At 41.0% G+C, this 26,621-nt stretch overlaps 1 long non-coding RNA gene across 1 annotated transcript; it reads right to left on the bottom strand.

The window, feature by feature from the left end:
• Positions 1–2,800: 2,800 nt before the first annotated feature.
• On the bottom strand, positions 2,801–9,266 carry LOC136432385 (uncharacterized). The gene is made up of 2 exons (XR_010755520.1): positions 8,966–9,266; positions 2,801–4,024 (listed from the first exon to the last, which is right to left on the bottom strand). It is a non-coding gene; the product is annotated as an uncharacterized lncRNA (long non-coding RNA).
• Between the last annotated feature and the right edge of the window lie 17,355 nt (positions 9,267–26,621).

The raw sequence follows: 26,621 nt of genomic DNA, 5'->3' as shown, positions 1-26,621 counted from the left end.
ATTTGCCCAACAAAGGTGTCATTGAGTCTGTCCAGACATGCCGGTCACAGAAATGTACATTTTAATGAAATAAACTCTAGGGGGGGCCCCCTAAATGAAAAATCAGATTTTTGTGAATTTCGAAGACGTTAACGAATTTGCCAAAAAAAGATGTCATTGAGTCTGTCTAGACATGCCGGTCATAGAAATGTACATTTTCATGAAATAAACTCTAGGGGGGCCCCCTGAATGAAAAATTAGATTTTTGATAATTTCGAAGACGTTAAGCCCAACAAAGGTGTCATTGAGTCTGTCCAGACATGCCGGTCACAGAAATGTACATTTTAATGATATAAACATAAGGTAGGGGCCGCCCTGAACCAAAGAAGTAGATTTTGTTCAAGGCGAGATATGAAATCCTACAGGAGAAATGTGTTTTATTTGTTATTTCTGCTAGAAATGTATGATTTATTATCGGAAATTTAACTGCTAGTAACTACATAACCAATTGCGTTCATCCGTTGGGAATCCATACAATGTCTAAGTAAGCTTTCATTAATACGTCATCCAAATTTCAAAGAAATCCGTTGTATTCTAAGTGAGATATGAAACCCAAATGTTCCAGTCTCGCGCAAAGCTAGGCCGCGTTCCACCTGCTATCTTCCGGGGGGACTTCTCTAGATTGATTTTTTACCGCAACTCACCGAAGTGCGTTTTCCTTTATAAAACAAGAAGGAACGGATATTTTTCCATGAAACTTTCACAAAAGTAAGTTGATATGCTTATCTATCTGTGCTGTCGGTAGTTTTGCTGTTCCGCTTTTCTGCTTGAAGATATAGGCCATTAATCTATCGTCATTTTGGGGCACGGTCAAAATTCCCAATCTAAAAAGTGCGGCATATTAGAAAAATGATGTAGCGTTAGGGATCTACATCGAGCAATAGACATATTATCAATATAACTCTGTCAAGGACATTTCAGTGGTATTAGCACTACCTTGCTGAGTGTTTGCACTCAATTTTTCAGGAGAAATGCGAAGTTTTATTTGGCACTAGTGACAGGAATATATGATCTATGGTCAAAATATCAACTGTTAATCACTCCATAACCAATTGTACTTATCGCTTTGGAATCCATACAATGCCTAAGTAAGCTTTCATGAATATGTCATCCAAATTTCAAAGAAATCCGTTGTATTCTAGGTGAGATATGAAATTGAAGATTTTCCGGTCTCGCGCAAAGCGAGGCTGCGTTTCACCTGCCATCTTCCGGGGGGACTTTCTAGCTTGATTTCCTACCGCAACTAACGAAAGTGCGTTTTCCTTTATAAAACAAGAAGGAACGGATATTTTTCCATGAAACTTTCACAAAAGTAAGTTGATATGCTTATCTATCTGTGCTGTCAGTAGATTTGCTGTTCCGCTTTTCTGCTTGAAGATATTGGCCAAACAAAACGATTTATTTCATCCTAGCGACAAACGTTAGAACTGCAAAATGGACCCGACAGAAAGTGTTTTTGTCGTCTTCTGCCGAGTTAAAAACCTTTCATTCGTCAGATAACCTTCCAAAAAAAGGTTAAAAAATAGTAAAAAATGTCTATCGATATTTCATTCGTCCAATAGCCTTTTAAGTGCGTTTGATTGCATATATTTACAAACAACCTACGATTTATCTTTTCAGTCCAGAACTATAGATTTGGCAATGTACAGTACTTGTAGTGCATAGACATTATTTTCCATGGGAGTCTGCAAAACAACCTTTCATGTTGTATCACTTTCTGGACGCTTACATGAAATATGTTAAAGACTTTCATTAACAAAATATGATCTCAGTTACAAAATTAGCATGAGCATATAGAAATATGCCAGCCGAATTTGAAAGAAATCATTTTTGTTCTATAGGCGAGATAAAACAAGCAACGCTTTCAAGCCCTGTACAATGTCAGAAGATTAAAGGAGTCCTAAATTCCGGGGGGGGGGGGGAGTTATTTACCAATAGATGATAGTTTTTCGAAGTAAAAAACCAATACTTATTACAATATATGATAAGTACCCACTAGTCCCGTGCGCATCAAAACGCATTCAGTATTCTACTAAATTCCCCACATGATCCTCTATTTTCTTTTCACTGGAAGTACAGGGTGATTTGATTCTCACCTGCCAGGTAGCTCGTGCCACTTGACGTGCTTTTCAGCACCAAGGAGTCAGCTGTGATCTTCAGCCAGAGGCCCCTCAAACGTTTCGTCCCTCAAAGGAGGTTATATCCCCCACGTACCCTGGTACGCCCTCAGCCTCACTGCTGCTCCTTAAGCCTCTTCGTTGTTACACTTATGCTGTCTCCTTCTTCCCCCAGGCCTTTCCTCTCCTTCTGGTCCATAACCAGAAGCTATATTTTTCCACTTCCTCTGCCATTCTTTTTATGAACTTTCGTGATACAATGTACATTCATGGCGTGATAAAAGAATGTCAGGGGGGCTAAGAAAGGTCTTGTTATATGTGCCTTTATATCTTATTAACAACTGGCCTTATGATTGTGCTTAGCCCCCTTATTTATGCTAAAAATATTCACCATGAAGGAAGTGGGAATACGTATATAGGGAATCCATGGGTAGGGTCTGAATTCTGTACAAAGTCGGCTGATTATGTATTCATTGATACATAATCTAGTGGAAAATAACACTCCCTTCTAGAGTTTAGGACTCCTTTTAGTATGACTTATCCAAAAACATTACAACTTCAATAAATATATATATGCATATTGTGGCTTTGTTTTGAGTATTGTAGATAACTATAGATTACATGAAAAGATAAAAACATCTGAATCGTCTTTAAAATCCTGCTGGCTTTATTGACTTAAACTCCAGAAGCACATGTTATGTTCGAAGACCACAGTTTATTTTATGCTGACTTGACTGCAGTAGAATAAAGCAACAAAAAATGAATCCCATATCAACAACTTTTTACATAGAAAAGTGTTTGTGTTTGTACTTTTTATGTACATGTGCATAACAATGGTAACTTAGACTCATGCATAACACTTTGTAATAAACTGATATGGAAAGATTAAGCAATCTAGATTATTAAGATCATATCAACATCTTGTTACCCTCAACATGTACTTGTTACAGTAAAAATAAATAAATATGAGTCGGTATTGCAAGGCAAGACTCACATTAGGTCTCAGCACATACATCTGACATTGGCGCAATGACCACATCAGTTTGAAGTGAATAGATCACAAAATGCACACAGCTTGAAATCAATTAATCAGGAACTGCTCAGATACCTATACATGTTCAACAGAGCATCTAAAACACACAATTTATCCTAACTCCCCTGCAGCTACTTTACATTCTGAAGCTGTTCAATGGAATATTTGACAGAATATAGAAAACAACAGAGAGCGTGGCTTCCTTGTTTAATCAGTTATGCCTGAGGTGCCACTGACATGCTTTTTCCTGGGTCACCCTCCGTGTATGGATTGACTTTGGAATATACCAATATGTGTTATGATAACAGTCAAACAAAGACTAAAGAGGAAAACGACAATTCAATGCAATTCAAATTGGTTATGTACTGTATTATTGCATATAGAAATACATGCATGGGCACAAACAACTGTCAAAGACGTGGACAATTACACTTACTGACAGCATATGTAGTCCTGGAATATGTAAAAGTTACATATAAGAGACATGCAAAACGGGGGCATTTTCTACTACATTTTTAATCTAATGAGGTTTTTTGGATTGAGGTGTGATTTTAAAAGCATGTGGATCAGAGTCATTGCCATTGTAATAATTACATACATGTCTACAGTGCAATGGGAATTGAAATTGCAGGAAGGATTCATACATGTGTAAACTTTTACTAGCTGTTTGACAGACTCAATGCATTCTAAAAAAAACTAGGACTTGGTTGGTGTTGATACATGACTCCTCCATGCAGATGCAGGTAATCCATTGTTGCACTGTCAGCTTCTCACTCACTGTCATCTCATAAGGACAGGGCATTGATGCTCTGTCTGGGTTGAATATTGTCAGCCCCTATAGAAACAACAAGAACAAAAAGGTGAAGGTTGGGTAAATAAAGACAATGCATTGTCTTTTTTCTAGTGCTTATAGTATGTACAAAAATACATAGGATAAGTGCAATGTATATAATGTCTCGTGACAACAATAGATACCTAATACACTAAAGAGTGTAGTCTAAGCAGTCATAAGTTAAGTTTTTGACACATGTCCCTGGGACTCCTCACTTATCAGAAACTCTGATCTAAATATGTCAGCACACACACACACACACACACACACACACACACACACACACACACACACACACACACACACACACATGTCCCTGGGACTCCTCACTCATCAGAAACTCTGATCTAAATATGTCAGCACTCACACACACAAACACACACACACACACACACACACACACACACACACACACACACACACACACACACACATTCCTACAATTCTTACTACATTTGTATAAAAAGGGAATAACATTCTGTTAGAATTCTCATGTGATGATGAATACAGGAGAAGCTACTAGTATTCCATCTATACTGCCTATGGCTATACAGGGCTTAAAACAGTGGGTGCATGTGCACCTTTGTGCACTCAAAATTGGAGCTATACACCTTATTTCTTACTGGTGCACCTACATGTAGGGTTTGTACTATAGTATATAGAATATTTTTTGAAATCTAAGTATCAGAAAAAGGAATACAACCTTTTATTTTACTTTATTTGATGAATTACTTGTTTGAAATTTTGAAGTCAGATATAGAACAACACTGATTTTTAGTTCTTAGAGCCCGAAGCAATTAACTTAATAATGTTTTGCTGACTTCAGGATGAAACAGTGCTGTGCTTTGTGGGTCACAAGGCCAATTGCATCATGGACTTACTACGTATACTGTGGGACTGGATCATGTTTAGGTTAACTTTACAGCTTTCTTACAATATTTGCAGACTTTTAAAAGATACTATCAGTATGTATGGATGTGAATTATTCATTAAATACCACTGGTCAAGCAGGCGACCTAATGAGATTAGACATAGGAGGAAGAATAATGTTTTTTCGTAGCAGGTTACAGTTCATATGATTATCCAATAATAAAGTGATGCGCTTTTTCTTATGCATCATAAGATCAATCAAGATTAGACTGTGAAAACATAAGCCCCTTGACTAAGTTCAACATGAAGGAGATCATACATGTGAAGGTAACCAATGTATACAGCACACCACATCCCCTTCTCGATAGTTCTTCTGCTTTCTTCAACAACAACAAAAATGTTTCTCATGTTGGTGGAAAATCCTGTCCAGTCCGGACAGAAAAAAACTCTGTCCATTCTGAAGAGAGGGTCTGCATGGGGGAGGAGGTGTCCTGTCCTGCATAGAATCAGAGATACTGACTACGCCTAAAAATGAAAGTCTGTATCGACAATAGTCTACTATTTTTAATTTACTGTTAATCGTAGCCAGTCGGCTTTGCCATTAATTCTACATAGCCTGCTATTTGTTATCCTGAATTCTTCTTTCAGCATTACTGAGATTTTAATCGCAAGGCGTAGTCGAAAGACAACATTGCCCTATGAAAAGTTACAACAGGACATCTGGTTATCTTGGTTTCGACACAGTAAACATGCAAACTTTGGGTCTCAAAATGTAAGGAATTGCATTTGAGAGGGTTAGGATTTTATAGGAGAGCATGCCAGACCCCCCTACATTGGTTGGCTGCACCCTTGAATGTCATGAATGCTTCGTATGCACCCCACCTCATGTCGATACGACATGTATTAAGGGTTAAGATTTGAGAGGGTTAAGATTTTCTGGGAGAGTATGCCCTCAGACCCCCCTACAAAATGGTTGCACCCTTGGGCCATTCATGATGCTGCGCTGCCAGTTCTATAGGAATGTGAACCACTGTTAAGCGTTGTCGATCCTCTTGAATTAAATTAAACCTGCTGAATTTAGCTTTAAGTGTTGCCAGGAACCCCCATGCAGAGCCTCTTTTCAGCCTGGACAGTTTTTTCTGCTGTCCGGACTGGATTTAGGTTTTTCTGCCAACACAGTTTTTCTCACCGGCCAATGCATATCGTTGTGCTACCTACATGTACCTCAGGCAATAATAACTGGTTTACTTCTCACCACTAGGAGGTGGTCTTGTTACTGTGAATGCATTTAAGTTTGCATGGTTCTAATTTTGTGCTAAGGGGAAAATAGAGTGTTTGCGGTGGTTTTAAGTTTGCAGCAGTGCTATACTGTAGTCACATACCTGATGATACCGCCACAGGAGGGGTGGATATAGGTTCGGCTTAATAAGGTCCGAGTCCAAGTTTAGGTCCAGGGACCTGAACCTGGACCTGATCCTGTCCAGTTGATGTTTTGTTTTATTAGACCAATATCAAGCATAGAGAATTAATACTGACAAGCAAAACTTGGTGAGAAGACTTTCAAGATAAACCAACGTGTTTGATATTTGAATGTTGCACTTATTTTAAATGCCTGTTTTTGTCAGAGGGTAGACTCAAAACACTTTTCATCAAATAAAATAGAAAAATATATTTGTACTGTATTCATTTTTTTTTGGACTCAGGTTTTTGGCTCTCAGGTTTTTGGACTCGGTTTTTGGATGTTATATAGGCCTGAATCAGGTCCAGCGAACCGGTATCCACCCCTACGCCACAGTATTAGACAAAAATGTTTGCGGTGAAACGGTTGCCGTGAAAACCATGAACATAAAACCACCGCGAACATTTCAAAATTTACAGTATTACTGACACAAACTAGTAACATGTAAGTACGTGGACTGTAGTGAGATATAGTTTGGAGAGGTCAAGTGGGCTGTTTGCAGAAGTGTTTTAAAGATAGGGCACAATGCACAACACCACTCAACAGAGAGGCTAGCTATAGGGGCATGGTCAGGAATGCTTGCCTTGGCCTAGCCATGGCCATATGAGACTATGAGTCTGTTGCTGTAGGGTATTGAACTGTTTGTCGTGAAATAAGCATGATCCAGGAAGTTCCCACAACTTGCATGGGGATGGTTGAAAATGATTTTGCCCCAAGTTTGTTTTTACTCGTGTACTGCTATGAAAGCCAAATGGAATGAAATTCGCTGAGGAAGAGCTAGTTGCTGTAAGGAGAGATAGGAGGAGCTTTTTCCAGAATAGACACTTCTTGCATGGAGGTGGTTACAATATCATTATTAATCATTTTGGGGACAGTTTTGCCCGAAATGATGCTTTTTGCAATTGTCTTCCGTGACATCCTATGTAAGCCAAGTAAATTTGGTGAGGACTCAGGTGTAAGGTCTTTGCACCAGATATTAAAGGTGCAAATGATCATGGAGTAGTCCACTTCTTAAATGGAGGTGATTTTTGGTATTTTTGGTGCCTGTAATACCCAGGTACCCTGCTAGGAAAGCTAAATGGCTTGAAATTTGCAGTGGGAATAACTTACTAGTAATAAGGAAAGCATTAGTGGACAGTTCACTTTTCGCTAGGGGGTGGTTGAGAATGATTTTAAGTTTGCGATAAAGAGGTAACCGCAAAAACCTAGGTCACTGGCAACGTTGGTTTTGACTGTTTGATACAAATGTCATATGATTTCCAGTGTGGCTATGAGAGATCAGACCATGGACTTGATGACAATACATGTACTAGTACTGGCTGAATCTTGTACCCTCTACCAGGCTCTGCGACATGGCTGGGAAAATAGTAGAAATCGGCAAATAGAGTGAATAGTGTTCCAAGGGAGTTAGCTACGGAGAGAGGGTCCATGAGCTTCACTGTATAGCGGAGTACCACTGGCATACTTTCACTCTATTTGCCGATTTCTACTATTTTCCCAGCGATCTCGCGGAGCCTGGTAGAGGCTATGAATCTTGTACAACACATCCAAGGCTGCCCTAAAAATGTCACCAATTCATTCAAAAGTTATGGACCTCTTCTTGCGACCAATGTGAACATGGTCGGGCTTAAACAGGTGTGTCGTACGACAGGTTTTTATGACCTATCATCTGAAAATGACTTCTTGCATTTGAGGGACGAAATTCAACAGGCTTTACGGTAATTTGAAATTGAATGCCTTTCGATTCCCAAACATGAAACAAAATCTCTGGTGGGAACACAGGTGTCAGCGATGTTCTTGTAATCTTTTAGTTTATTTATAATTTGCTTATAGCTTTCCCCTTAATGTGAATGACATACTATATAGGGAAAATTGAGTGTTTGCAGTTGTAACAATAGCGCTACAGTCATACTAGTAAGTCGGCAAAAAGTTTTGCGGTGGTTTTAAGTTCGCGCTGAAAGTTCACTGCAAAAACCATGAACATCAAACCACCGCGAACATTTCTGCATTGACGGTATTTTGACCAACTTACTAACAGTATCTCATTCTCGTACTAGCACATGTATCTCCCAGTCCCAGGTACTATGTGGTTAAAGTTTGGAGATTCATACTGTCCTGTCCTGTCTTCACCTTTGACATTGCGCATGTGTAGTCGCAACCTTGAATGGGCTTATTGACACATTTTTCCTCTAGGAAATACCATTACAGGCCAAGCCCCTATGCATACCCCTGGGGGCCCAGAAAGGGTAACATACTAAGCCTGGTAGGGTAGCCTGGCCAGCCTTTTCCGCGAACCCAGGATACTGTGTCGATTCGACTAGTCTTCTGTGTCTGTTAGTGTTACTTTACGTACTCCAGTTAGAATATTACAAACCGACCTTTTGTGGTTTTGATACATGTATGATCTGGATGAACGTGGCCAAATTATGAATGAGGCCAGTAACAACAGCAGTGGGCTAAAAAGAACCATACTATTTTTACTCGCGGTGATGTGTGCACCCCCCTCCCCCCCTTTTAACACGCACCGGGCATAGCTCGAGCTAGTTGCAAATTAACGAGGATCTGTGCCTATTCAATATAAAAATAATCGGTATAAATGAACCAAAGTTGCTCACCTCACCATGGAACAGGCAGAGTTTTGCTGCTGGACGACCTACGGCGATCGATCCGGACGGTCGGCGGGCCTGAAAACACAATATCCCGGCCACCGTTCTGTACCCTCGTGAGGTCACGTCCCCAAATATCGCGAGGCTTCTCCTACAGTCCACTATCTATGGCCTCGGTGACCCATCTCTCCCGGCTTGTTCTTACTGTTAACGCTGTATCTCAAGAGCCAGGAGACGTCTCCTGGTCCACTTATAACTGGCTAACGGTGGTCACCGTTAACCACTTACAACTGTAAACGGTACTTGTAACGGGTGATGTATAAGTAAAATCTGTGTAATCTAACAACTTTGGTGTCCTAACGACGTAATTGACGTAGTTATGACGTCATTCACGTGACTTTATTGGATGGAACCGTATCAATAGGGTATTCCCATGAAACTCAAAGGTATGCAACATGTGTGGTTTAGCAACAAAACCTGAAAACTCACTTGAAACTGAAATTAGGAAATTTTGTAAAATATGCCTGTCAGAAACTCATCGCTATGAGAACAGGAAAAATTATAAACTTATATAATCAAATTTGTCACCTAGTTTGGTGGCTCTAGCATAGACCGTTCAGGAGTTACGCGACATCAAAGTTGTCGCGGGCCTCAAAAGCACCCCCCCCCCCTTCTGAATAGGGTTAACAGTGTTAAAGTTATAGTGAAATTTAAGAGAGAGGAATGCAGTAAAAGTAGTAAACCTAACCTGCTTTGCGCTCCATGTCGTACTTCGATGAAGCTTCGTTGATCTGGGTCATGAGAAATAAGAAAAGGTTAGTGGATTTATAAGAGTCGTTACTCGTTTACCTGTATTTACATGTTGATTGTTGAAAATAGATCTGAATTTTTGATAAGCCCTTCTGGGCAGAAATATGCAATACAGACTATAATTATTGATAGAATGGTTTCACTTCACATTTGCTGTGTATAGAGACCGGGATGCCATTTTCAGAAAGTGCAATTCATATGTACAGACATTCATGTCCTGAAAGGGATATTAACATGCAAAAGTAATTATTGACTGTAGCAAACACTTGTTATTGCAACATCGCCTGCTTGTTGTCTTCAATGACATGTTCTACGCATCGGTCAATTGTGTTGATATTCGGTAGGGATTATATACACACTTTGCCTTCATGTTTGCATTGAAGAGGACACAGTAAGAAACATATACCTTCTTAACAGAAGCCGCAATTTGATCCAGCTTGTCCGTACCCGTCAATTGTTTTACGTCAGGTGTTTTCTTTATCTTGCCCTTTTTATTCCGTGATTCATTCTTCAAGGGGGGTGCACTGGCCCCTTGTTCAGATTTACTTTGATCATAGCGAGACGAAGATGTGTTCTCATCGTCTTCGTTTTCGCTGTCATGAGCTTCAGACGGCGAATCTGCGTTATCAGAGTCTTCATCGATGTCATCATCGGTGCTAGAGGCTTCATCGGATTCATCGTCGGTGTCACCGGATTCATCATCAGAGTCTTCCTCGGAGTCGTCATCAGGGAGAGAGTCTTCATCGGAGTCGTCATCGCCACTGTCGTCATGGTTGCAATCAGTATCGTCGCCGGTTTGCTCGGTGTTGGCTGTACTTTTCTCGCTGTGCTTGTGGATTTGTGTCCCACTGTCCATCCATTTGCTAGCATCAATGTGTGCCCGCAACTCATCTAAATATCAAATGGTGGAGGGTCAATACGACTATACGAATCCTGTGTGTTATACGCGGAGAACTCTGATTTGTACGTCAATCACTTGTAGACTGCCTTTCCTGTACACAATCTTAAAAACTTAATGAAGTCTGACATTTCTGGTACCTATATGGGAATATATTTTGATATGAATGTGAACGAAACAAGGGCAGTAAAAGTCAAATATTCTACTAGATTACTCGAACTGAGAATATTACACTGGCTCACTTGTCTTTAGAATGTAATTCATTTCGTGTTTATATGGGCATGTAGAGTTAGAAATTCAACTGACCGAGCAACCCACGTAAATATCGAGTTAGCTTGGCGTCTTGGTATCTTTCAACAGTCGAGTCAACAAGTCGAATGGCTTCATGGGCGAGGCTTGTATACTGAAGTCGCCATAGGCCATGAAACAGGATGGCCTTGACCTTATCCTGGCGTTTCAAATTGTGTAGCCTACAACTCCGTATAGTGTCATCATTCAACTGCATGTACTCTCCAAGGAGGCGGAGGGTAATTTGCAAAGGCCGTATCTCTGACAGAAGGCTGAGCAGACGCCAATGGCCTGCAAGAGTGCATTGCATAAAAAAATATGTAATGTCGGATTACGTACAAATAAAAAAAGACACATGAGGAGACAAAAGAAAACAAAACAAAAACAATGACAAACAAATGTGGTATATGGCGTCCAGTCAGTGCTCTCAGGCGATTTTCTTGTAAGCTGACGAAATGAAAGGTCATCACTCATCACGGTTTTTAGTAGATAACTAAACAAATTCATAATCTAAGGGTTAACTCTGACCGACAACGATGATGATAGATTCCAGAGTGTGTTTCCTGGCACATGTAGCTTACATTGTAAATCGTATACATAATCACAGATTTGACTTACGATTATACACACGTAGATCCGGGAAGCTTTCGATCAAATCTGCCACTATGCCAAGCCGAAGTCTATGACGGAGTGTCTGACAAAAGCTGGAAATTTTCTTTTCCTCTCCTTTCAGATATCCAGCGATTATGTGCTGAAGAAATTCCAAAGTCGTTGACAATCCCTTCTTATATCTCAAGTCATCCAAGAAAGTATCTCCAAGGATGCTCGCTGCTTCTGACAATACGTCTGTATGTGTATGCCGATTAGCTGATGCAAGACTTTTGATGACCAGTTTTCTATAGAATTTCAATGCCTTCTTCAAATTACCAGCTCGTTCCATAATTTCAGCTCTGCAATATGGTAGTATATCTACAAAACAAAGGAAATTGGTTCTTATGACTGAAATGGTAGAAGGATCATCTGACTAGACATGCGATGTGAAATATTCAACCGCCATTGCGTGCTTCAAATCTGGCGTGTTACACTGATGGAGGTTCAACTGATTGACCCATCGGAATATTGATACAGAATCTTGTACATGCCTGCAGTCTCCAATTAAGGCTCCGTACTAGTTGTGCTGACTTCTGATATTATGAGAGGCAGGAATAACCCCGCAGGATAGCGGGACAGTTTGTATTTTCGGTGCTTTGTCAATGTTTTCCTCTTATAATATAGACGCACTGTGCTGTAACGTTGGGTAACATAAATTCGCGGGGTACTTGAATTCGCCATTTTTAGATACGGGGTATTTTAGGGATATGTGCTAGATGTAAAATCAGTTATAACGCCAACAATGCAAACCGGATAGACTAACGTATTTAGAACACTGGCTGAAAAGCTTCGATAACCATGCATTAGAAGTTGGCTACGTCAAAAACTCTCCGTCCCTTATTGACAGAGTCTGGGGGCTTCGTGGGAGAATCACACTACATTGTTGTTCGCTGGTTTATAAGACAAATGTCACCGCCGCTTCTTGCTAAACACAATTATTTACAAGACAACTTATTACAATCTCTTTTGCTAACCTGCAACTGGATTCTAAGTGTGATCAATCATCAAAAATCCTCTTTGTTGCTACAACCTACGGCACGTGTATTTTCCCGCCGCCATACTATTACCCAGAATCCTGTTGTCAAGCAGACGACAAAGGTTGTGAGGAACACTTTTTTGTCTAAATGTTGCGTGTGATTGTGGACTGAGGACGATATTTTCCTCAAAGTTTGCTCCTAACACAACAAGGAACACATGGACATAGTAGTATTACCATTGCTACGGCATCCAGCTAACTTACCATGAATAATGTACACTTTGCCATGACGGTGGATGTCGACTTGAGTGACGTTCTACCGACTCAACAAACGGGATGTTACCGAAGGCCTGATGTGTGTGGTACGACCGTTTTGTCGTTTATTTTTCTTTGTTCACGTTTATATGGCCTTGGCACTCTCTTCAAGTCAAGATGGCGGGTGGATGGGCACAGCAGATGCTGTATAAAAGCTGATTAGTGGCATATATTATGACGAATCTTCTCTCCCGGAATAATGTTCACACTTGTCCAAGAGCACCGTCATTCTGCGTGCGGCGGACGGTAGTTTCAAGTTGAAATATTATGGTGTCAGCTCGACTAGGGAGAAAATCTAACATATATAGCATTAGTGCAAAGGTAATACATGATACTGACAGAAAAACAGAAAAAAAGGATGGTTTATTGTTCTGCCAGATTGATTTCAATCAACCATTATCGGAAAAATGGCGAATTTATGTTACCCAACGTTACATGTGCGTTTTCAGAAGGTATCTAATGTCTATGTTTGCCAAAGCTTTGCGTCACGAGTGACAAATATTGATAACAAGATGTGTAAGGAGAGGGAGGGGCGTTTCCGAACAGGTGCGCTCTTGCTACTTGTTCTCACGAACGCACGCCTTATTTGCCAATCACTATACTTTTAACCCTTGTCCTGCTGGAGTTCTATACCAAAACACGCCACCACTGCTGGGGTTCCCAGACACCTTTCAAACAAGGGGTACTAGTTTGATATTGCTTATTATCTTCGCCGAGTACTATAGTACTCGGAGAAGATTATGTTTTCGGTTGAGCCAGCTGTTTGGTGGGTCTGTATGTATGTCAGGAGCATAACTCAAGAAAGCTTCAATGAATCTTTATGATTTTCGGTAGGTGTGTAGTGGTTGTACAGAGAAAGGTCAAGTTCGAAAATGGTTCACCTTGCGTTTTTCAACAGTACTGCAGCAGACTTTGCATTTTTTGCGTTTGTATGAAGGCAAAAAAAACTAGAAAGGCCGTCATTTGCCCCTGAGCAAATACAGCATGTTTAGCCATACTCCTCCCCATGCAAGAAGTGGGCTGTCCCAAAATAACACCTGGGCAAGTCGAAATATTAACTGCATGTAGAAAGTCAATATTTGCGAGAGCATCATACTTCGCCAATCTCCCTCCCGATGCATAAATTGACTGTTCCAAAATCACCCGTGCAAAACAATTCTCTCTACAAGTTCTGCGAGACCCCAAGAGCTTCTTACTGCAAAGGCTTGCGTGTGTTCCAGCAATATGACCTCAGGTAACCTAAATAGAACACGTGTTCTCTGGCCAGTAGCAAATGGAACGCGGGGATCCTTAGATAGAACATGGATTCTTTGGCCAGCAGCAAATAGAACATGGAACGGGGATACCACTTTTGGCCTGTTTTTGGTCTGAAATGGGTCCAAAAGTCCCCAAAATGAAGCATTTTGAAGTGATGTACACCAGAATTGTGATTGAAGTCCTGTAGGGACATGTTCAAGGCGCCCTTGTACCGAATGTCAGGTCATTTGCTGATAAAACCAGGCCACAGGAGACCAAAATGTAATTTTTGCCTAAAAATGCCCCAAAAAACCTCCATGAAAATGAAAAATCGCATGAGGGTATTTGCCTTCTTTACCTCCATGCCAAATTTCAGGTCGGTTGATTAAAAAATGGCAGAGTTGAATCAATTTGAAGATTTGGCAGAAGAAGGAGAAGAAGAAGAAGAACGTGCACAAAAACAATATGTTGAGCCATACTAGGTATGGCTAAACATAATGACGGAAACATTGATGGATCTTCATGATTTTTTGCAGGTGTGTAGATGTTGTGAAAACGGAGGTCAAGTTCAAAAATGGTTCTCCTGGCACTTTCCGTCGGTACTGCAGCGGGCTTTGTGTGGATATGAATTTCGTTGTGGACAACATAACTCAAGAAGCTGTTGATGGATCTGTATGATATTTGGTGGATGGGTAGGGTTTACGGAAAGGAAGGTCAAGTTCGATAATGGGCCTTCTACCGGGTACCTAAGGTACTGCAGCGGAGCTTCAAAATCTAGGGGCATATTTTCTGAAAGTGCTTTGGTCATGATATTTGTGTGGTAGATAGTTCATGCCACAGAAAGTAAGTTCTGTAAGTTTGGGCTCCCTAGCGGCTTGTTTAGAACTGCAGTGGGTGTTTTTGTTTTGACATTCGGACACGTATTACTTGAGAAGGGGTGAACAGATCGTCGTGGATAATAAAATGCTAAACTTTTTTCCAACACTAAGGTATTCACGGATCGAATTTTCGACGACCACTGTCGCCTTCTTCAGGATCAATAATGACCAATCACTGCCGAACGTAAACTCGCGAGAGTTACGGACACGTGACTTTATTGACACGTGTCCTTGCGGATACGTGACGTCAGCAATTGGTCAAACGTGCCAGGAAGTTTGTAACGCCCACTGTCTCTGTTGAGTGACGGCTGGAGTGCCCTGATGTATATGGCCTCCTTTATACCTCTCATAAAGTAGTCCTGCTCAGTGTCCAGTATTCTGACTTTGTCCAGCGAGACGGTATGGCCCGGAGATTCAATGTGGATGTGTTGAGAGACTTCAGACGAATGCGAGCTGGGGCGTTTGTGTTCAAGGAATCTGGTTCTCAACGAGCGTTCTGTCTCACCGATGTAGAATTCTTCGCAAGTCCCTTGTCTAGTGGTTCCCTGACACGGAATGTGGTACACTACGCCGCACTTCTCTTCTCTAGGGGTTTTGTCCTTCGGCGCCACGAGAAGCTGTCGCAGTGTGTTAGTAGGTTTGAAGTAGGTGGAGATCCCGTGTGAAGCAAATATTCTGCGTAGGGGTTCTGAGACGGTCTTGATGTACGGAAGGGTGATGCGTCCTTTGTCCCTCTCTCTTGTCCCCGGGTTCCTGTTGTTCTGTTGAGGGGGCTTTGGTGCGGTCGCCTTGTCTATGGCCCACTTAGGGTACCCGCAATCCTTCAGTGCCTGTTTGATGTGTTGTTTCTCTGTCTCTCTGTCGTGTGGATCCGTTATAATCGTGTCAGCTCTGTGGAGTAACGTCTTCACGACCCCAAGTTTGTGTTCCAGAGGATGGTTGGATCTGAAGTTGAGGTATTGGTCTGTGTGAGTGGGTTTCCGGTAGATGCTCAGACGTAGTGAACCGTCGTCTTGGATCGTGGTGAGAGTGTCGAGGAAGGGGAGGGTTCTGTCTTGTTCTTTCTCCGATGTGAATTTGATGTCGGGGTCCAGAGAGTTGAGATGGTCTATGAATTCCTGTGCGTGGGCTTTCTTGAGTTTGGTGTGGGTGTCGTCGACGTACCGGAACCACCAGAGGGGAGGGTGTGGAGCTGTAGATATGGCGAGTTGTTCTAAGTAACACCAGTCACCTGAAATTTAGAAAGTCACTTTCCAAATTTCAAGGCAGTCAGGTTGAAATCCCAATTTTTCAACTTCTTTATTCCTTGATTTACATCAAAGTTTTACATACCATTGGAAAGATCATGTTATCTTGAGTATCAGGTTCATTTTTTATGGTCACAACGTACAAATTTATCGAGATATTTGACTTTGAAAATTGCTTATCCCGCAGTGTTCAGAACGAAAACTCGGGAATATTTGTGTTCCTGTCGGTATTGCGCAGTGTCCCCGCCGGTAACTTCAAGTGTTCCCGCCGGTAACTTCAAGTGTCCCCACCGGGTTCACGGGTCACCCTGAATGCAAATGCCATACAATCAGCACCATGAGAATGACTGAATTAATCAGAATTCACACCTGGTTAGCTTGTGTAATTAGCACTTTTATGACAAATTCATGAAAAGAACTGCAACTGGCAGATACCGCCGGGTTGAACAGCAGGGCCGTCGGAACGAAATTAAACCCGTCCGACACCAAATGCATTTTCTTGATATTTTGGAAGGTCTTCTCTTCACATACTTAAGTATGTTGAATAATCACAATCGCATGGCATTGCTACAAGGAGAGGATCTGCTCCATTTTCACATGAACAAAATTACCTGAGTTTGGAAGGATAGCACAGCCTTGTGTACCAAAGCATTTTACCAGGTCTCTTTTAACTTTAAAGGTCAATTGTCATAAAATTCAGATTTTCGGATGGTCTGGGTGAATTTTTTCTGTCCCGACAAGCAAAAATCTGTCCCGGGACAGAGAGACAGCTCCTGAAGTCAGCCCTGAACTAGTCCAATGAATGTCATGTGTTGTTTTTCAACTACACAAGGCTGGTAATTAACCACTGGCTTCCCAGCAGGGCAGCTGATGACAATTTACACACAGTTTGTCACTTCACCATATTTCTGTGCATTCTTGCTGTTTATATTTTCTGTATAACATGACTGCTCAGTGCTCACAATTGTGAAAGATAATTTGAGTTTCTTCAAAGACAATTGCATCGAAAATGAGTCTTGGAGACCAAGGAGGTTCTAACCTCCTTGTGGATAACCAAGTATGGTACCGGAAAACCATAACCAAGTTATTCATTCCACAGGGGTCCAATATATATCTCCTAAAACAATTTGAATGTTTTGAACTACCTATCCAAGATCTCCATGAATTTTACTTATTAGGTTACATACGATCTTCTTGCTTTCATACCGATCAAACCGTGTGTCTTTTCTGGCCAAAACACAATTACTCAAAACAACTGAATAGATTTTAAAAATCATAAGACGTTTGAAACTTTCAGACCTTATGCTTATCGAAGGTCCTTTAAACATATATGCTTTTGATATTAGTCCATTAGCGATCACAGACCAAGGAGGTTATGCACAGACCAAATATCAACCAATCATCCCACAGGGGCTGCCTAATAATAAACTAAGAATATTGAATTGAACTGTGCTTCAGACAGTTTACATAAACAGTGCACGTGCTAACCTACAAAATAGACTACTCAATATAGTAGTTCAAGATTTATATCCAAATCTCATGTTTCGAGCCATGTTGGTGACATACTTATCATTTTTGGTTTACATTGTACTTCAAGGTGGTTATAAAGCTGAGGAGAGATGCCTTTAGGTCACTTTTGTAGTGCAGGAACTGGAATGAGATTCAGAGTAAATCTCCAAGTTTATCCACTTGTAGAGTTTGAATTGTCTTTGATATACATATGAAGTTGTAACAATCATAGCATATGAACCGAACCATCAGGCAAACTAGAGTTTGTTCTAGGTAATATTTTGATAACAGGTCCAAATCCTGGAACTTAGGGGGTAGAGCTCACTTTCAAAGCAAGAAGTATCCTCAATTAGGAAATTCAAGTAATTATTCGCTTCTTTGTTATGCGGCTTCATAACTAGGTCAGCTTTTGTTCTGGACAAGCAGTGATGCTGTCAAATTATCAAGTTGATTCAGAAGTAATTATCACACAGGGTGTATACTGTGAGTGTCAAAAGGGTTAAGTTAACCAAAAAATCTTGAGCTAATGTGTTGGCCTTGCCTTGGGTCATGGGATGGGAGCCTGGAAATCCTCGGGCTGATCAGAATACTGTTCAAAAAAGAAATTTTCTACCCTACAACTGCTTGATTGAAGATCATGTTAGCCTTGGCCCCCAGGTCTTGCTGCCCTATACCCCCTAACCAATTGGTTCAAGTGCATCCCCTATCGTCCCTACAGCTCACTAGTGTCTGAGCAAGGTTCACTTTAATCCTCCTTGGTCTGAAGGACCATTTTAAATTTTTAGACTGGTCATATTGGAACTTCAAGCAGAAATTTAAGGCAATGTACTGGCCAGCCAGCCAACCTCTCACTTCACAAAGCTGGCTTGGTATATTTATACTATATGTACAGCATGACTACCAGGTCAGACCAACCAGTGATTCTTAAAAGCACTTGGCTCCATTTATTGGGAGATTTTGCAGTGGTTAATTTGTGAACAATTGAACGCTCCAAGCCAGATTCAAATTCCAAGCTGCATCTTGACTCGAGGTGATCTTAGACAGTTAAATATTATTCTTTTGTGTGATTGTAAGAGGGTGTGTTGAAGCCTTTACTGAGTCCTCAGGCCATATATTGTTGTTGTTTTTTTCATTTCCTAAAGTTTGTTTAACCAAGCAGGTTTTTGGTTTGACATGCATGTACCAAGGAGGTTTTATACCTCCTTGCATGTACCCAGGGTCAGACTCTACAGATCAGCTCCCTTCCAGCAAAGAGATAATATTTTTCTATACAGAAGCAAGGACATTATATAATGTCCTTGACAGAAGTAATGATGTACTTGCACCTTTGATCTTGCTTCCCCATTACGACTGGGTAGCACACATGCCCTTGAGGCAAACTTTAAAAATCGTGGCTACTCCTAGCCACCGGACAGAAACCTCTGCTTTTTTCAACACCTACGTGTACTGCATCCATGGTAGCTGAGGAAATTCTATCTTTCCATGTACCAATTGTCTTTGGCTCTATGCAAATCAGGGTAATTCACACCTTGACATTAATTGGGATATTCACAGCCAATACAGACATCCCTGAAAGAACAAATTGAATTCTGACAATCCCTCCTGTGCTTGATTTCCTAAGAATACCTTCCTTCCAAGAGTGCTGGCATTTACTTTTAAAATTAGCTGGTATACCTGGAGGTGTTTTCTTTGGAGCACAGTGCTCCCATCAAACTTACATGTATGTGCCTAAATCATGGACTGATAGGCTGAACTGTCAATTAAAAAAAAAAAAAGTCAGTATTTTTAACTTCAACAGGGCCTCTGCTTTTACCAAGGAGGTTTTATATAATATATAGAACCTCCTTGCTTTTTACATCCTACCCAAGAGGTACCCATCTTTCAACAAGGGTGGCACATTTAGTGCTTTTTCACTTGTGTGAATTTGTTTCAGTATCAAATTAATTTCTTATATTGCAAGTTTGATTAACACATTTGTCAACAGTTAACTTATTAAACATTTTAAGACATATTTTTCCACAGTTGACAATAGTCATGCCTGGCCATGGCTGCAGGTACAAGATACAAGTCAGATTTTGCAGTTGGCTATGATATAAGAGATGGTGTGATTTGTCCTACTTCCCCAATCCTAAAATCCCACATGATTCTTGTTTACCTATCAATGTATAAAAATTCTTTCCATGTACCAATTGTCTTTTGGCTCTATGCAAATCAGGGTGATTCACACCTTGACATTAATTGGGATATTCACAGCCAATACAGACATCCCTGAAAGAACAAAAAATTCTCACAATCCCTCCTGTGGTTGATTTCTTAAGAATTCCTTCCTTCCAAGCATTTACTTTTAAAATTAACTGGAATAACAATTAGCTGGCACAAACTAAAGCATAAGCCAACCCTACAGCTTTCGATGCTCAACAGAATGATCGAACCGGTAGAGCAGGCGAAACTGCTAGGGATTGAAATGGACCAGCAGTTAACGTGGGGTCTACACCTGGACAAAGTTAAATCCAAAATGACAAGCGCTTTGGCAGCACTAGCAAGGTCTCGTGACTACCTCACGAGCGACAGTCGCACAATCACTTGTCCTAAGTCACATGGATTACTGCTCTTGCCTCTTGTCAGCTAGTTCTCAATCTCACTTGAATAAACTACAGATTCTACAAAACAAGGCAGCTAGACTTGTCCTAAATGCAAAGTATGACTCCAACATAGATGACATGCACAGGAGGTTGAATTGGCCCAAAGTTAATGTAAGACTACTGGTATACACAAGCACTCTCTCTATGTTTCACAAACTTCAGGCGGCCCAAAAACCAGAAGCTATCTATAAAAGGTTACAGAGAATTGACAATACACATCAACACAATACCCGTCTTGCACAAGGAGGGGGTTTCAAACTGCCAAAACCCAGAACCACCTCAGCTACCAGAACCTTTCTGTACAGATGTATTAAATCATATATCACCTTTCCACAACACATAAAAACATCCGCACCTTCACTGTTCAAAACATTTCTCAAAGAAAGACTGATTACACTTAAGTACACAAATAAGCCATTACAACACTGGTGGTAGCTGAATATATGTACATATGTATTTCAAGTTGACCTGTGACCCCTCACGCTCTTTTTATTGCATCACATTTGATTTTGTTCATTACTGTCTGTCAATTGTGGATGTCATGTATCACATTTGAGTTTGGTCATGACTGTCTATCATTTGTATATGTTTTCTTCTTGTATTTTGATTTTAATGTATCAATGTGAATGGACTACAGGAAGAATAGTGTAAGATTGTGATAATTGAACACTAATGGAGATCCCAATAAAACAAACAAACTGAGAGAGTAGATTTTACGGCATTATTTTAGAGAAAGCACCAGGTTTTTAATAGTGTATAGTCAGACCAAGGAGGTCCTAGTGGTCAGACTGTAACATTTTCCCTCTGTTGTATGCATAAAGTCACAGCCCACACAATGAAAGACAAAGCAGAAAACAAGGCCATTGTACACTCCTTGTGCTAGTGTAGAAAACAAAGATCTATCCATGCTGTATAATGTGTCTGGTGTCCATAGGATTGCTTGATGATTTCAGGATACAGTAGAATCCGCTTAACTGCACCACCTATTTGTCAGCGTTTTTGGTGCAATTATCCGGCTGGTGCGATTATGCGAAATGCCCAGCTGGACTGCACAACCATGGGCGAGGGCGTGTATTGTTAGTCAGAAACACTAGCGCAAAGAAAACAGACGAAATTATTCAGTTATTAACTTTGTTTATTGACCCTTTGCTGAAAATAAAGAAATGACTACGAACCTGTTTTCATTTTGAATTCTTTCATTTTTCAATGCGATCTACCGCATTACAACACACGTAGTGTTACAGGGGAGGCATTATGAAACATCGTCATGCCGATCATGGGATAACAGTTTCTGTGTTACACTACGTAGAGTGCAGTTGTCGATTTACGTAAATCATGTACCGCCATGAAAATATGAATTGAAACTAAAACTTGGTTACTTATTACGGGTGACCCGCCCGGGACCTCCCATACGATTCCTATCAACGTAACTGTCAATGGAGACCGGCTTCTTTTGCTACTCAAAACAGTTTTGAACATATTGGCGGTATTGCGCCTTGACACCGGCAGGTATCGGCTCATTTGTACCGCGTTTGCCAATTTAAGCGCACCTTTTCAGTTAACTTGTCGAGGATTTTTGAAAAAAATTGGTGCAGTTATCCGGCATTGATGACCATGCGTGGTGCAGATATGCGGAGTCACTAACAATGCAGTGAATGGGAACCGGTTTGGGATTTTGGGATTCGGTGCAATTAAATGGAAGGTGCGTTTATCCGAGGTGCAATTAAGTGGCTTCGTCTGTAGAAACTATTCACACCCAAGTAAAGTTTGTTGTCTAAAATCTAGGTTAGTTTGTTTGTGAGACAAGTAACAATGATTTTGTGCAAGCTGTGCCTGGTATAACTTAACACTTATTGAAGTTTTAAACAGTTGGGCTGCTTCAGGATGAGAAGAGGTGGCCATTTTCAGAATGCTTATACTGACTGTTTCAAAGTTAACAGAGGGATGTGAATTGTGCTATCCTGGCTTTTAATGTTATGTTGGATAGCGGGGAGGATAGCGAACCCGGCGGGTTCAGTTTTTATCCCGCTGTATACATTTGGCTGAATTCACGCCTTTTACACCTCTTGGACCTGAATTTTTCTTCCCCGGGGCTTGTCCAAACCCGCCGGGTTCCATAGTTTTGGCCATTTTTTCCCGGGGGGGGGGAAGAACAGTAGGCCGGCGGGGAGAAGCATTCTTCCTTGCGGGGCGAAGCATTCTAATTTCTTATTTTCCTTTCTTCTTCTTTTAAACGACCCGTGCATGTTACAAGTGCCGTTCCTTTCTGGAGGGCGGCCGCCCCGACCCCGCATCCAATCCCATTGTAGGGCATCGGTACAGGGGTGGTGTCATAAAGTCGACAAACGCTTCTACATGTCTAATTACTCTAAAAGAATTGTGTTTTACATATATAGTGGTGACATCTTTGCGTGAATACTTTTACAACTTCCGTGCGAATACAATTCGCTTCCCGCTTGTCTCGAATTATTGCCTCTTGGCGTCTCAGATCTTTTTATTGGTTTGGCGTTAGCGATTGTTTCTCGTCTTTGCAAGGGGGGCCCTTTTTCATATTCTTGTATCCCACTTGACTTTGAAACGTCTTCAAAGATGCGGAGTGGTCGGTGATACGTTCATTTGACACTTGTATGCTAAACAGTGTAATCTCTGATACCACAAATCTTGCCATAAAGTGAAAATAACAACAACAGTATACGTGGGGTGTCCCCTCGCTCATATGAAAACCACATATTTTATTTCGTTTTGCTGTTTTAGTGAGTGGAAAGACATAAGCATCGCTAGCAGATTAATATTGGAATGAGCAGAGCACTTTGGACTAATGCTTCTAACCATTTACAGCTTAAAGGTACATATCCAATATTTTGTGTAACACTTCTCTGTTACACAACGGATCATAATGACCCCCAGCGGGGGTCTTCACGCTTCGTTGAAAATGAAGAAATCTCAAGATTTATTCCAATGATCTCAAGACTTTATGTTTAATCTTGAGATTTTATGAGACATTCTTGAGATTTTATGAGACATTCTTGAGATTTTCTATAGACATCTCAAGATGTTTCATAAAATCTCAAGATGAAAAAGAAAAAGTCTTAAGACTTTTCCGAGTTGCTTTCAGGACATCTCAAGATTTTTTTATAGCATCTCGAGATGCTTTGAAAAAAATCTCAAGATGTAAGATGTTTCATCTCAAGATGTCTCTTAAAAAATCTTAATATTGTTTAAAACATCTCAAGATTGATGAAGCAATCTTTAAAGAAATGTTGAAATTGCTTTGTACTACTGATATATATCAATATGAAAAGCACTCAGACTGGTTCAGTTGTTATATTGGGTGTTAATTGAGACCGTTTCAACAGGGTTTTGTACTGTTGATGGGAAAAACTTAACGGTCACATTGCTATGCTGGTTAAGCCACACTATTCACATACAACCCGTGAATGGCATATCCGTCATATCATTTTTGAGGGATCAACAGAGACATTTGCCATGCACTGAAGAGATGGAGGTATTGATTTTTCCCCCACTATTGCTACATCCTTTACATCAGATAAAAGGTGAAAATCGTAGGGACAGCTGAGTGATCATGAAATTCGATTGTGATGTATGGAAAACTGTTTATTCACAACATTGCATGGCTCCCAACGTGATGAGAGAGATGGAAGTCATTGCCACTTAATACAGTGGGGCATCACTGGGTAGCTTTAAAGAACGCTTGAACTACATTTTGATGTAATATATATAACCAGTTGCCACACTAGCCTACTAAGCTGATGCAAAATAGAAGATATATATACCAGGCTTGAAATTCTCGAACACATTCCAAAACAAGGAGGCGAGCAGAACAGTACCCTGGCTCCCGGGGATCGAATCCAGGTACGCTAGTTCACAGGCCACACGCCTTAACCAATAGGCCAAAATGTCAGGACCTGTTAGACTGGTCTGTTGGAGGCGCTTTACATGTAACTACTGTTACACAACTCCCGTGTTATTGGATTCGTCCTTAAATCTCCGAGTTCGACATCCCTGTGCAGCACATTTTGTCATTACTCACAGGGTCGGTGTGGGAACCACCGAAACACAGAGGCGAGTAGAACAGTCTTCTCGCTTCCGAGGACTGAACCCGGGCGCGCTAGTCCACAGGCCTTAACCGCTAGGCTAAAAGGTTCGGACCAGTTTGACTGGTCAGTTAGTGGCGCTTGAACCACACTGTTACAGGCCGTTATGACTTTTCGCGAAACATGGACCGATTGACCTCGAAACAACTTTGTTGGTTGCGGAATGGCGTCTCGACATCAGGTATGCATCTCGTTTGTCGATACGACTTGATTTGGTCGAGAGAGACGAAAAAAGCATTTTTCGCTAAAAAATGACCTTTCGCGAAACATGGACCGATTGACCTCAAAACAACTTTGTTGGTTGCGGAATAGTGTCTCGACATCAGGTATGCATCTCGTTTGTCGATACGACTTGATTTGGTCGAGAGAGACGAAAAAAGCATTTTTCGCTAAAAAATGACCTTTCGCGAAACATGGACCGATTGACCTCAAAACAACTTTGCTGGTTGCGGAATGTCGTCTCGACATCAGGTATGCATCTCGTTTGTCGATACGACTTGATTTGGTCGAGAGAGACGAAAAAAGCATTTTTCGCTAAAAAATGACCTTTCGCGAAACATGGACCGATTGACCTCAAAACAACTTTGCTGGTTGCGGAATAGTGTCTCGACATCAGGTATGCACCTCCTTTGTCAATACGACTTGATTTGATCGAGAGAGACGAAAAAAGCATATTTCGCTGGAAAATGACCTTTCGCGAAACATGGACCGATTGACCTCGAAACAACTTTGTTGGTTGCGGAATGGCGTCTCGACATTAGGTATGCATCTCGTTTGTCGATATGACTTAATTTGGTCGAGAGAGACGAAAAAAGCATTTTTTCGCTAAAAAATGACCTTTCGCGAAACATGGACCGATTGACCTCGAAACAACTTTGTTGGTTGCGGAATAGTGTCTCGACATCAGGTATGCATCTCGTTTGTCGATACGACTTGATTTGGTCGAGAGAGACGAAAACATTTTTCGCTAAAAAATGACCTTTCGCGAAACATGGACCGATTGAACTCAAAATAACTTAGTTGGTTGCGGAATAGTGTCTCGACATCAGGTATGCATCTCGTTTGTCGATACGACTCAATTTGGTCGAGAGAGACGAAGAAAGCATTTTTTTCGCTGGAAAATGACCTTTCGCGAAACGTGGACCGATTGACCTCGAAACAACTTTGTTGGTTGCGGAATGGCGTCTCGACATCAGGTATACATCTCGTTTGTCGATACGACTTGATTTGGTCGAGAGAGACGAAAAAAGGATTTTTCGCTAAAAAAATGACCTTTCGCGAAACATGGACCGATTGACCTCGAAACAACTTTGTTGGTTGCGGAATGGCGTCTCGACATCAGGTATGCATCTCGTTTGTCAATACGACTTGATTTGGTCGAGAGAGACGAAAAAAGCATTTTTTCGCTATAAAATGACCTTTCGCGAAACATGGACCAATTGACCTCGAAACAACTTTGCTGGTTGCGGAATGTTGTCTCGTCATCTGGTATGCATCTCGTTTGTCGATACGACTTGATTTGGTCGAGAGAGACGAAAAAAGCATTTTTCGCTAAAAAAATGACCTTTCGCGAAACATGGACCGATTGACCTCAAAACAACTTTGTTGGTTGCGGAATGGCGTCTCGACATCAGGTATGCATCTCGTTTGTCAATACGACTTGATTTGGTCGAGAGAGACGAAAAAAGCATTTTTTTCGCTATAAAATGACCTTTCGCGAAACATGGACCGATTGACCTCGAAACAACTTTGCTGGTTGCGGAATGTTGTCTCGTCATCTGGTATGCATCTCGTTTGTCGATACGACTTGATTTGGTCGAGAGAGACGAAAAAAGCATTTTTCGCTAAAAAATGACCTTTTGCGAAACATGGACCGATTGACCTCGAAACAACTTTGTTGGTTGCGGAATAGTGTCTCGACATCAGGTATGCATCTCGTTTGTCGATACGACTTGATTTGGTCGAGAGAGACGAAAAAAGGATTTTTCGCTAAAAAATGACCTTTCGCGAAACATGGGCCGATTGACCTCGAAACAACTTTGTTGGTTGCGGAATAGTGTCTCGACATCAGGGATGCAATTCGTTTGTCAAGGTCTTAAA

The sequence above is a fragment of the Branchiostoma lanceolatum genome, chromosome 4 (assembly GCF_035083965.1).
Source record: "Branchiostoma lanceolatum isolate klBraLanc5 chromosome 4, klBraLanc5.hap2, whole genome shotgun sequence".
In the NCBI taxonomy this organism is placed as follows: domain Eukaryota; kingdom Metazoa; phylum Chordata; class Leptocardii; order Amphioxiformes; family Branchiostomatidae; genus Branchiostoma; species Branchiostoma lanceolatum.
The sequence above is the reverse complement of the archived record's forward strand: the minus strand, read 5'-3'. Positions and strand labels throughout refer to the sequence as shown.